This window comes from Vitis vinifera, chromosome 16, assembly GCF_030704535.1.
Source record: "Vitis vinifera cultivar Pinot Noir 40024 chromosome 16, ASM3070453v1".
NCBI classification, from domain to species: domain Eukaryota; kingdom Viridiplantae; phylum Streptophyta; class Magnoliopsida; order Vitales; family Vitaceae; genus Vitis; species Vitis vinifera.
The window spans coordinates 6124049-6138246 of NC_081820.1; the positions used below are offsets into that span (position 1 = coordinate 6124049).

Consider the following 14198-nt stretch of genomic DNA (forward strand, 5'->3'; position numbering starts at 1 on the left):
TTCTGTGGAGGTGGATAACTAGAAGTCTGGGGCATCAGTGTTTACTTCGGGAATTGCTGCTATTGGAAGTTCATTATCTTTTCTAGGCAGTCAGTTGGGAGATAGTTTGCTTGTGCAATTTACTTCCATACCGTCTTCTAGTGTGGAGAAAAAGGTTGGAGATATTGAAGGTGATGTGCCTTCAGCAAAGCGATCGCGCAGGTCCTCTTCTGATGCTTCGCAAGATATGGTCAATGGTGATAAGCTGCCATTGTATGGTTCTGCTCCAAATAGCACAGAAACGTCACAGAAGACATTTTCATTTTTCAGTGAACGATTCACTCATCAATGTTGGCCCGTTGAAAGACTTCGCCTATGGTCTTCGAATTAATGCTGACCTAAAAGCAACTGGCATTGTTAAACAAAGTAATTTTGAACTGATGTGTTGTTCGGGTCATGGAAAGAATGGTGCTCTCTGTATTCTGCAGCAATCAATTCGTCCAGAAATTCTCTTTCCCAACATGCAGATACTGGTGCATGAGTAGACCAGAGGCAATACCACAGCTACAAAAGTAGTTACATAGAGAGTCTTGGAACCATAATGCGCGTTACTTGTTGATACTTAATTTTCTACAGAAGGCACATGAAGAGAGATCTCTAAGACATTTTCGTACAGTAATTGAGCAGCTAAATTTTATGGTTATTCCCAATCACTTATATTTAAAGAGGGATACATGTTGCCAATACCGCAAATTCCAGCTGCTACTTTGTGCTTCGGAAATCAGTTTGCAAGGTGGTGATTATCTTAGCTGTGTCAACCATGCTAAAAATGCTTACTAGCACAAATGTTGAAGACATCCCGCCAAACTGCTTTGATCAATTCAACGTAGAAATGAAAAGAGAAACAGAAGAGTCAAGCTCACAGGAAGTACAGTTGGAGGACAAGCTTGTGAATATCTTTGAGGCTAATTCGGAAAAATAGGACACTACAAACAAATGCCATAACTGAAACTAGACCACAGGCTGAAGAGGTTGACAACATGAAGCTTGAAGAAACCTTATAATTGGTGTTTCAATTTCCAGCTAAGACATGTGAGAATACAAACAAGGAGATGAGTGGGGTTTTCTCAAGACGCCCTGTCATGCAACAGAATCGATAGCAAGAAAGTTTCACGCGAAGAAGTTGCTGAATCTTACTGACTGAAGCATTAGTTGAGGCATGGGTTAACAGTGAAGCCAGAACTGAACCAGAAACTCGTCTAAGAGAAGCTGAGGAACGTGAAGCCACACCGGTTCAGGCCATTTGAAGAACTGAGGCAAACGCTAAACAGAGCAACAGGCTGTGTTTAGAGAGGATTGGTTCTGTAGAGACATTGAGGATCTTTAAAAGCGTTATTAAGCTGGTGAACGTCAACGTAAAGAGTTGATCACTTAAGTTCCTGAATCTTCTAGGCCTCTTTTAAGGCAAATTGAAGTTATGCAGGAGACAACAGCCAGAAGAGCAGAAGCTTGTGCTACTGTTGAAAGATCTCTGAACTCTCGACTATAGGAGGCGGAGGCTAAAACTGTGACTGCTGAGAAAAACAAGAGATCTGTAAATGAACGCTTGTTGCAAACCTTATCCAGAGCAAATGTCCTTGAAGCATAAATTTCATGTCTTAGAGCAGAACAGACATAGCTGAGTAGGTTTTTAGAAAAGCAGAGACAGAGAGCAGCTGAAAAATGGCAGAGGGCATCAGTACTTTAGAATTTCGGATTGGGGTCCTTCAGAACAAAGTCTTTGCTGGAACTCGAAGTGGTTGAAGTCAAGATACTGTCGTTATTATTGACATCAGCAAGTGAGAAGCTGGAGGTGAAACAACCATTTGTAGATTGAAACACTGCATTAGACTTCAGTTTTGTCCATGTAAATAGTTAAAAGAAGCAAGCCAAGCAAACACCACTGGTAATAAGATCTCAGAATATGAGTCTTTCGAGCTACACCTTGAGATATCTCACAGAGCTAGAGGCGCCAAGAAAGATCTTTAGTAGATCCTCGCTGACATCAAGACAATTTTAATGGCCACATCAATAATACCAAATAAAAACGAAAGTCTACTTCAAACACAGCAGTATTCCGATTCAGAAACTGAAGCCTTTGCTACAGCTACATCTTTGAACAATAGAGAGCCACGAAAAGTGCTAAAGGAGGGCAGAATGTATTTTGGGATTCAACATCAGCAAGACGGTCTCAAATCTTATTCCCAGGTACCACTCAATCATGGCAACCTTGCTATACACACCTTCTCCTCTATTTACTTCTTTGATTGGGAACTTATTGTTTTGAATTGAATTTTTGAACCATTGTCCAACTAAACATTCCCAGCTTTGAAAAAATCCATCTTAGGAACATCTAGGTATAAAATCCCAATTTTAACATACTATTTGCTGCCATTTTCCTTCGGGCATGCACTTTCACTGTTTTATCTGATTTTTAACTATTTTCATGATTTTCTTGATTTTCAACAAGCATGAATAAAATTCATGATTCCAAACAATGGAATTCATGGAACCAACTCATGCAAAATTAATTAGGGCTTTGGTGGGGGCCCGACATTCATGATACCTACTTCAATATTGTTTACTTGATATGTTGATTTTTGATTCTTCTTGATGAAATACTTGAATTCACTTAATATTTATTGTTGAGATGCTCTTGTTTCCCATAGAGGAGTACTAGCTTGCTATCCAGGTACGCTCTTTCTACTCTTCAACTCCAGAATTCTATGAATGTGTACGTTATCATGAGCCATGACCATGTTTGGCGTCATACTTGATTGTTTTGATATTTGTTTGATTGTATGATCATATTTGATGAAGATACATGTAATGTGTCATATTCCCAAACTAATCTCTTATGTTTTATGATATCGCTTGAGGAGTCATTCAGGTACGCGCCCTAACTCTCCTTTATTGCAATTTGATTGTGTTTGGCATGCCACTCTCTAAAATCACCTAGCCTATGTAGGTATCTATAATTAACGGATTAATTGCCACACTTCCCTTAACTTTGTCAGTAGAGACCTTTGTAGGGCTTAGAGGGGTGCTACCTTTTAAAGGTACCTTCCCAATAAGTAACCTGATCCCCGGACTTAGACTCGGGTTTTTCAAAGACATGCTTTTCCCAAAAATTATGGAGTCACATTTTAGGGTTTTTCTTTCTTGTTTTATTTTCCCTTTAAAATAAAAATAAAATAGGTGGCGACTCCAACTTTTTTTAAAATTAATTTTTCACAAATAAAAAGCGAGTCTCGCCGATCGAGTGGGGACGCACGTGAAAAATGCGGGTCCACAATGAGTATGAGAAGCTCGGCTCCTAAGTCATCAATTCCAATGTCATTGATTGCTTCATCTTGATCTAACTCTTTCAAAATATCAATAACTGACATGACTTCTATATGAAGCTGGAAAGTCAACCAATCATTAATCCACGTCATAAATCACGCCCAATCAGGCCAGATTAGCCCTTAATAACTTGGATTAAATTTATGACACCTTCATCTTCCTTTGGGCCAAGCTTGGAATGTCCTGCGTTAGAATCAACCCAAATCTCTTGAATTAGCCCATTAAGTGCTTCTTTGATCTTCTTAGATCTTGCTTTAGTAATAGGCCTAATTGGAACATGCAATGGATCCTTTATTGCTTGTTGATTCTCATCATTCTCCTTCTCTTCAAAAGGATTCGTCCTCGAATCATCCCCTACATCAAAAGGAGAAAGATCAGAAACATTAAATGTAGCACTAATGTTATACTCACCTGGAAGATCCAACTTTTATGCATTATCATTGATTCTCTCAAGGACTTGAAATAGACCATCCCCTCTAGGATGTAGCTTGGACCACCTACAGGTTGGAAATCTTTCTTTTCTCATATGCACCCAAACCCAATCGCCCGGTTCAAAGATGACTTGTCGACGACCCTTGTTGGCTTTGGTTGCATATTGCTCATTTTTCTTTTCCATATGTTTTCGTACACTTTCATGGAGTTTCTTCACCATCTTAGCCTTCTTTTCACCATCCAAACTAGTCATTTCATTAACTTGTAAAGGCAGCAAATCCAAAGGAGTTAGTGGATTAAAACCATAAACAATCTCAAATGGTGAAGAATTAGTAATAGAATGAACACTTCGATTATATGCAAACTCAATGAATGACAAACAATCCTCCCAATTTTTCAAGTTCTTCTGAATTATAGTACGCAACAAAGTAGATAAAGTCCTATTTACTACCTCAGTTTGTCCATCCGTTTGGGGGTGACAAGTAGTCAAAAACAATAGTTTAGTTCCAAACTTTCACCACAAGACTTTCCAAAAATAGCTAAAGAACTTAACATCACGATCAGACACAATACTCCTAGGAACACCATGAAGTCGTACTATCTCTCTAAAGAACAAATTAGCAATGTGGGTTGCATCATCTGTTTTATGACAAGATATGAAATGTGTCATCTTAGAAAACCTATCAACAACCACAAAAATTGAATCCCTACCATTCCTTGACCTAGGCAAGCCTAAAACAAAATCCATAGAAATATCGACCCAAGGTGCACTAGGTATAGGTAAAGGAGTGTATGATCCATGTGGTAAGACTCTAGATTTGGCCTGCCTACATGTAATGCATCTAACACAAGCTCTCTCCACATCACGTTTCATCTTTGGCCAAAAAAAATGTTCATGTAATACGTCTAAAGTCTCTCTTACACCAAAGTGACATATTAAACCACCTTCATGTGCTTCACGCACAAGCAACTCACACATAGAACTATTAGGCACACAAAGTCTATTCTCTCTAAACAAGTACCCACTAGTCTATAGAATTTACCAAATGTTGTCTTCTCACATGCTCCATACACATTAGCAAAATCATCGTCATTAGCATACAATTCCTCAACATATTCAAATCCTAATAACTTTGCATTTAAAGTAGAGACAAGAGCATACCTTCTTGATAATGCATCAGCCACAATATTTTCCTTACCTTGTTTGTATTTGATTACATAAGGGAAGGTCTCAATGAATTCGACCCACTTGGCATGCCTTCTATTCAACTTACCTTGTCCTTTTAAGTGCTTCAAGGACTCATGGTCGGCATGTATAACAAATTCTTTCGGCCAAAGGTAATGTTGCCAAGTCTCCAATGCTCTCACCAGTGCATAAAGCTCCTTGTCATATTTTGGGTAGTTCAAAGCTGCCCCATTTAGCTTTTCACTAAAATAGGCTATTGGTTGCTTCTCCTACATCAAAATAGCTCCAATACCTATTACTGAGGCATCACACTCAATCTCAAAAGTTTTAGAAAAATCAGGTAATGCTAATAAAGGAGCACCACATAACCTTTATTTAATTTCAATAAATGCACGATCTTGCTCACTGCCCTACTTAAAACCTACAAATTTTTTAACAATTTCAGTGACTAGTGCGGCTAGTGTACTAAAATCTTTGACAAATTGGCGATAAAAACTAGCCAAACCATGAAAACTTCTTACCTCAGTGATTGACATAGGTGTGGGCCATTCCTTGATAGCCTTCACCTTTTCCTCATCCACCTCAATTCCTTTTGCACTAACAACATAACCAAGAAATACAACTTTGTCCATGCAAAAGGAACATTTCTTTAAATTGGCTTATAATTTTTCTTTTCTCAAAACAATAAGCACACAATGCAAATGATTGATATGCTCATCTAAGTTCTTACTATACACCAAAATATCATCAAAATAGACCACAACAAATCTGCCTATAAACGCACGTAATGCATCGTTCATTAACCTCATGAATGTACTTGGCGCATTAGTTAGACCAAAAGGCATTACCAACCACTCATACAATCCATATTTAGTTTTAAAGGCAGTTTTCCATTCATCACCCTCTTTCATCCTAATTTGATGATACCTACTTTTCAAATCAATTTTTGTAAAAACACATGATCCATGCAATTCATCCAACATGTCATCTAGCCTAAGAATGGGATGTCTATACTTTACCATAATGTTGTTGATAGCCTTGAAATCAACACACATCCTCCAAGTTCCATCCTTCTTAGGCACAAGCAGCACTGGCATCGCGCATGGACTCATGCTCTCTCTCACATGTCCTTTGGTTAGCAACTCCTCAACTTGCCTTTGAAGTTCCGTTGTCTCCTCCGGATTACTCTTATAGGCTGGTCGGTTAGGAATTGTCGCACCTAGCACAAAATCAATTTGATGCTCTATTCCTCTAATAGGTGGCAATTCACTAGGCACATCGTTAGGAAACACATCCTCATATTCCTACAACAAAGAAACAACAACACTAGGCAAAGATTCGTCAAGTTTGTTAGTGCTAAAACATACATATTTATACAAGAGTACAAATATAGGCTGGTTTGTATAAAAAACATTCTTGACATCACTTGCCTTAGTATAAAAACTCCCTTGTTTTTTTTGTTTTTCTCTCATTTTTTCCACTCTCTATTTTCTTTTCACCTTTATTTTTTTTTTCTGTTCACTCTTTTTTTTTGTTTCACTCTCTTTCTCATCATCTTTTTTTGAACTCTTAGTGTCACAATTTTTTTGCAAGTCATTCTTGATGCGACTCATGGTAGCTTAACTTTAAAGGCGTATCAACAAAATTTATACCTTAAATACTATTACTAAAGTAGCCAAGCTACTATAGCATAGTGGTTCTAGGATCGTTCACTGGGAAGGGTTTTCGCAAACACAAGTGATATTCAAATTAGGAAAATAGGTGATTTTCTTATGGATGTTAGCTTTAAAAGAAGATGAAAATGTTTTAGAAAGATTTAAACTAATCTAAGCTAACATTAAAGACTAAAATAAAAGGGTGTAAAAACAAGTTTCTCAAAGATAGGATAGCTATGCTCTGGCTCTTATGCAAATTGGAAATCTAAGGATAGGCTTCTCGCGTTGGGGTTGCAACTATGGTGATGCTTGCTTCCCGAACCGGTATGGATTTAGCAAATCAAGTTTTAATCCTTTAAAATGGCAAAACAGATGGTAGTGAATTTCATCAATGGTTATTCACCTTAGACTTCCTTTGAATGGCTCGTAAGAGATAACTAATGGTCTAAAGCCAAAAGCTTACCAAATATTGGCAACTCAAAGTCATTCCAGGTGATAAACTCACCTTTCAATGGCCATTGAAATTGGTTCTAACGGATTAATGCAAAACTTGGAATTGAAAACCTCACCTTCCAATAGCTCGTAGGAGATAACTAATGGATAGAAATCCAAAAGCTTATCAAGTATTGGCCGTTGGAAGTTGTCCAAAGGAAATAAAAACCAAACTTTGCATTAATGAACCATTAATGAAAAACGACTACCTTACCTTCCAGGTGCGAGAAATTTCCATGGGATTGCATCCAAGCCATCACATAACATCCATACTTTGAGAAACTAAAAGTTTTAGCCAATCATCCTCTGAGGAAAAGCCCTCAGAGGTTGTTTGGCTACTAAGAAAATAGAAATGGAGAAGAACGGGAGAAGAGAGAAAAACAAAGCTTTATATATCTCTAAGTTAATGTACAGAGGATCGATCCCCCAATATCCCCCCTTCTTCTGTTGGAGGTGTTGTGCACCTCTATATATAGCAAAATTACAAGATAAAGCTTTATGTCGACTGAATACAAGGTTACAAAAGGAATTTACATGAGAAAATATCAAGCTAAAAATATTTGGGAAGTCGGTGGTGCGTGAGTGGAGAAACAGAGGATTCAAAGGAATTTCGCAATGTAAAAGGCACATTGCGAAATTTTCGCAAGGTGAATTACTCATGATGCGAAGTGCCATATTTTCGCATCATGAGTTAATTCACCTTGCGAAATTTTCGCAATGTGAAATTCACATTGCGAAATGGCAAAATTTCGCACCATGAAGAAAATCTCCTTGCGAAATTTTCGCAATGTGAAATTCACCTTGCGAAATTGGTCATTTGGCATAATGCAGTTGCCTTCCGAAGGCCATATCTTCCTCATTTCAGCTCCAAATCATACACGGTTTGAAGAGTTGGATTCTTGACTTCCTAAGCTTTCAAATGGTATATAGCATGTAGAAAATGGACTTCGGGAAGTGCTCCAAAAGTGTGAAAGAAGACTGCAGCTGTTTTCTTCACTCTGTTTTCCTCTTCTCCATTGCTTGTGCTCGTGTTTCCACTTGAAATTCAAGCCTGTAATCATCCAAAATCCTTGCTTAACTCGCCCAAATAGCTCCTCCATCAATTGGCATGCTTGAATTGGTTCATAAGCTGATAAAAACATGTAAACTTGCCACAAAAATGGTTAAAACCAATTACTAAGGACCTTAATGAATTAATTGGGTTAAATGAATATGATTACTACTCAAAGGTGCTTAAAACCATTATTATTAGGTCTACAAAATAGCACTTTTTGGTAGTAATCACACTCCCCAACCGACTCATTGCTAGTCCCTTAGCAATGGAGGAGATAAAAACTAAGTAAACTATAATAATATACATAAAAGGGATCATGCAAATCACTCCAAAAAATGATATGAGTGGCATGATGGACATCCATGGATCAATAAAGATGTGAAACTCAACCTATAATAAGAGTTGTCAAAGCATTCACTTGATCATAGAGTACAAAGAATGGATATTATGCAAGTTTAAGCATCAAAAGAATTTCCACTCTCAAAAGATCCAAGTCAAATTCTTCCACTAAAAGCTAAGTGTTAATGTGATTAGCTTCCGAGTATAGTATGGATAACTATCATCTCCCCCCAACCTAAGTCTTTCTTTAAGCTTTAGCAAAATTAACCATCTCTTGATAGGCTAGGAACGCACCTCTTATTCACAATTCTTTTCACTTACTAAACTTAACTAATTCACCCATGTAACAAGCAGAGGATCGATGACTCCCAACCAATAAAGGCTTAGGGCACCAGGCTTTAAAGGCTTTCGCCACCCCTTTGGACCATGCTCAGGTTTCAAGGCAAGAAAAGAAGTTTATTCTATTTTTTTTTTTTTTCTTTTTCTTTTTCTATTTTTTCAAAGACTCATTGGTCTTTATGAGGTGTCCCAACACTATTAAAGAGAGGTTAAAGGTGTCAAATTATGATTTCTCAAGCTTAGAGGGTGAGATAGTTTCACATCTTATAACCGGAATCTAATGTATGTGTGTGCGAATAGCTTAAGGTGGAAGAGATAAGTTTGCATGCAATGGGAGTTTCAACAATTTATCAACTTTTAGAAGAGCATAATACAAACTCTAAGACTCATGTAATCAAGTTGAAACTCGACTTCTCTCATTTAATTTTGAGAGTTAATCCTTAATATCCATGGAGTTTAAAGCAAAAATTTTAAAAATTTTAAAAAGTAGCTAATTTAACTAAGTATGATAAAAATTTAAACTAATACTTACTTCCTCATCTCTCCCCCCAACCGAGATGAACATTGTCCTCAATGTTTGAATCGAAAATAAGGAGGAAGGAAGTGGTACCTCATGTGATGTGGACTTGGAGTTGAGAAGGTTGAACACCTGTTTCAAAATTCAAAAATTGAATGAGAGAAGAATTTATACTAAATATGTACAAAAATGATGAGTGGGCCCCACTTTGAGCGGCTGAGGACAAGGCTCAAAGGGTCCATGCCATGATGGTATATTCATATAAGTTGCAATGACATTTGAATGTAGCTTGCAGGGGTGTTAAAATTGGAGATTTTTGGCTAAAACAGGGGAAAACAAAGGAGGTAGTGAACAGTGAGTGCCAAAATTGGCACAGTCACTGTTCACCTCCTTTGAAGCCCGACTGTGTGTTTTCCAAGTTTGAAAACAAAAGGTTTGGAAATGCATTCATGAATTTTTAAACTTGGAAAAACATGGAATTCAAGAAAAAGGCCTTCCCAAGAGCTTTGTTTTTAGAAATTAGCTTGAAAATCATTTCGCACCAAGATAAACAAGGTGCGAAAGTTTTCGCACTGGTAATTGAGGTGCGAAAATGGCATCCCGGGAGGCTTGGCTTTCCAAAATGTATAGAAATTCCTTTTCGCACCATGCACTGTCACTGTGCGAAAAATTCGCACTGAGTGTGTTCATGGTGCGAAATTTCACTGAGAGCTTTGCTTATGCATTTTGGCTCCCCTGTTTCCTCTGTTTCACCTCCATTTCGATTTTTGCAAGCATCGTACCTGCATGAACACTTCAAAACTCATCTTAAAAACATATTAAAACTAAATTAAAGCTAAGAATTCAAATTAAAACATGCATAAATTTAAAGAAAGCATAGAATTTAAATGAAGCTGAAAGCATGTACCCCAAAAAGAAGATGAACTATTTAGCTCATCCTCACTCACACACCCACTTCATGCTGAATTCCTCCTGGATCCCAAACAAAATTGGCATCCTTCCCTTTTGGTCCAAGGGAATTCATTTCTCTTCTCTTCCCTGGAGAAGTGGATGCTTTAAAGGGTTCAGGTAACCCTTTATCATCTTGAACCTTATGATTTTCAATGGAAGGTTGGTCCATAGAGTTTTCATAGCAATCCCCCACCAAAGTGTCGATCTTCAACACTTTCCTTGATCTTTTTGGATTGGTTCCTTGAAGGTTGTGGTGGGGTTGAGGAGGAAGCTTCCTTTTCCCCCTTGCTATGTCGAGATTGGTGAGCTTCTCAATGGAGTCTTGAACTTTTTCTATCCTTAGTGATAGATCATTATAAACCCCCTCCATTCTTATATTTATTGAACTCTCCAAATTATCAATCTTTTCATTAAGATGAGAGTTGATCTTTTGTTGCTCACCTACAAAGTCCTCTATGACTTTGCTTATCTTCAAAATGGCTTGCTCCAATGAAGATGTACTCATTGATGGTTGAGGTTGAGGTTGGGTTGTAAGGTTGGGATGGTTTATATACTCAAATGAAGTTGGCATGGCTTGTGGTTGTGCTTCAGTATGCACATTCCTCAATTCAAACTCTTCTATCCTTCTAGCCATAGATGCTAGCTTTGCCTTCATGCTCATGTCTTCATTCAAGACATACTTACTACCCCATTGGCTTTGTTGAACATGCCTTTTCCCTAACTCAATCCGATCCCTCATGGATAAGTATGCAAATTTGTCCTTCTTATGATCATAATGAGAGCTTTGATCTTCATGTGGAATTTCCATTTCTAAAAAAAAATGATATTCAACTAAGGCTCTTTTTTTTTTTTTTTTTTTCAACTTGTACCAGGGTTCCCTCTTGGTCTCGAATCCAACAAGGAATGCACAAATTGAAATTAAAACAAAAATAAAAGAAAAGAGAATAAAAAAAAATTTAACTAAATAAAAACTAAACTAAAAAAAAAAATTATAAGAAAACTCACCAAACTTGTGATGAAGATCACAAGTTACCCTTAATGGTTGCTTCACTGTGCTTGTGGCACCTTCCCCGGCAACGGCGCCATTTGATGCGACTCATGGTAGCTTAACTTTAAAGGCGTATCAACAAAATTTATACCTTAAATACTATTACTAAAATAGCCAAGCTACTATAGCATAGTGGTTCTAGGATCGTTCACTGGGAAGGGTTTTCGCAAACACAAGTGATATTCAAATTAGGAAAATAGGTGATTTTCTTATGGATGTTAGCTTTAAAAGAAGATGAAAATGTTTTAGAAAGATTTAAACTAATCTAAGCTAACATTAAAGACTAAAATAAAAGGGTGTAAAAACAAGTTTCTCAAAGATAGGATAGCTATGCTCTGGCTCTTATGCAAATTGGAAATCTAAGGATAGGCTTCTCGCGTTGGGGTTGCAACTATGGTGATGCTTGCTTCCCGAACCGGTATGGATTTAGCAAATCAAGTTTTAATCCTTTAAAATGGCAAAACAGATGGTAGTGAATTTCATCAATGGTTATTCACCTTAGACTTCCTTTGAATGGCTCGTAAGAGATAACTAATGGTCTAAAGCCAAAAGCTTACCAAATATTGGCAACTCAAAGTCATTCCAGGTGATAAACTCACCTTTCAATGGCCATTGAAATTGGTTCTAACGGATTAATGCAAAACTTGGAATTGAAAACCTCACCTTCCAATAGCTCGTAGGAGATAACTAATGGATAGAAATCTAAAAGCTTATCAAGTATTGGCCGTTGGAAGTTGTCCAAAGGAAATAAAAACCAAACTTTGCATTAATGAACCATTAATGAAAAACGACTACCTTACCTTCCAGGTGCGAGAAATTTCCATGGGATTGCATCCAAGCCATCACATAACATCCATACTTTGAGAAACTAAAAGTTTTAGCCAATCATCCTCTGAGGAAAAGCCCTTAGAGGTTGTTTGGCTACTAAGAAAATAGAAATGGAGAAGAACGGGAGAAGAGAGAAAAACAAAGCTTTATATATCTCTAAGTTAATGTACAGAGGATCGATCCCCCAATATCCCCCCTTCTTCTGTTGGAGGTGTTGTGCACCTCTATATATAGCAAAATTACAAGATAAAGCTTTATGTCGGCTGAATACAAGGTTACAAAAGGAATTTACATGAGAAAATATCAAGCTAAAAATATTTGGGAAGTCGGTGGTGCGTGAGTGGAGAAACAGAGGATTCAAAGGAATTTCGCAATGTAAAAGGCACATTGCGAAATTTTCGCAAGGTGAATTACTCATGATGCGAAGTGCCATATTTTCGCATCATGAGTTAATTCACCTTGCGAAATTTTCGCAATGTGAAATTCACATTGCGAAATGGCAAAATTTCGCACCATGAAGAAAATCTCCTTGCGAAATTTTCGCAATGTGAAATTCACCTTGCGAAATTGGTCATTTGGCATGATGCAGTTGCCTTCCGAAGGCCATATCTTCCTCATTTCAGCTCCAAATCATACACGGTTTGAAGAGTTGGATTCTTGACTTCCTAAGCTTTCAAATGGTATACAGCATGTAGAAAATGGACTTCGGGAAGTGCTCCAAAAGTGTGAAAGAAGACTGCAGCTGTTTTCTTCACTCTGTTTTCCTCTTCTCCATTGCTTGTGCTCGTGTTTCCACTTGAAATTCAAGCCTGTAATCATCCAAAATCCTTTCTTAACTCGCCCAAATAGCTCCTCCATCAATTGGCATGCTTGAATTGGTTCATAAGCTGATAAAAACATGTAAACTTGCCACAAAAATGGTTAAAACCAATTACTAAGGACCTTAATGAATTAATTGGGTTAAATGAATATGATTACTACTCAAAGGTGCTTAAAACCATTATTATTAGGTCTACAAAATAGCACTTTTTGGTAGTAATCAATTATTTATTTTCAATTTCATTTGATCTACATACACTTGTTGTGGAGTCAACGGTACAAAAGTAATGGTTTTATTGTCTTTTACAAAAGAATACCTATTCTTGAACCTGTCATGATTGACCTTTTTGTCAAACTGCCAAGGCCGCCCCAATAAAATGTGACCCGCATGCATTGGAACAATATCACAAAGTACTTCATCCTTGTACCTCCCAATTGAAAAAGAAAATAGTACTTGCTTATTTACCTTAACCTCTCCACAATCATTCAACCACTGCAACTTATATGGTCTAGGGTGTTTCAAGGTAAGTAAATTCTATTTTTCAACTAAAGTAGTGCTAGCCACATTAGTACAGCTCCCCCCATCAATGATCATACTACATACCTTATTGTTGATGTGGCATCTAGTATGAAAAATATTCTCCCTTTGTTGTTCCATGTCATCCTCTTTAACTTGGGAACTTAAAGCAAGCCTAGCCACAAGTGACTCACCCTCCACTAGATACTCCACATTATCATCACAAGCATCCTCCAATGATGGCATCAGGTCGTCATCTTCCTCACTTTCAATTTCCACCTCTCCATCAACACGTGCGATCATGATCCTCTTATTCGGGCATTGTGAAGCTATATGACCTACTCCCAAACAACGAAAACACTTAATATCCCGATTACGAGTTTGGGATTCATTTTTACCTTTGTTGACATTGGGAGCTTCATCTCTCCTTTTTGGCGGTTTGGTTTTGGACTTGAAAACAATCCCTTCATCTTTCCTCCCATTTGGCCTCCATGAAGCAAAGGAGCCGGGATTTTGAAATGACCGAGTTCCTTTCCTTTTAAGCTATCATTCCACCTTTATTGCCATGTGCACCATGTCCTCCAACTCCACATAGTGTTGTAACTTCACCACGTTGGCAATGTCCCGATTCATCATATTCAGAAACCTTGCCATAGTA

The 14198-nt window shown here is 37.6% G+C and overlaps 1 pseudogene; it reads right to left on the reverse strand.

Moving 5' to 3' along the window:
* Positions 1-1410: 1410 nt before the first annotated feature.
* LOC104882079 (uncharacterized) lies at positions 1411-13843 on the reverse strand (annotated as a pseudogene).
* Positions 13844-14198: the final 355 nt, after the last annotated feature.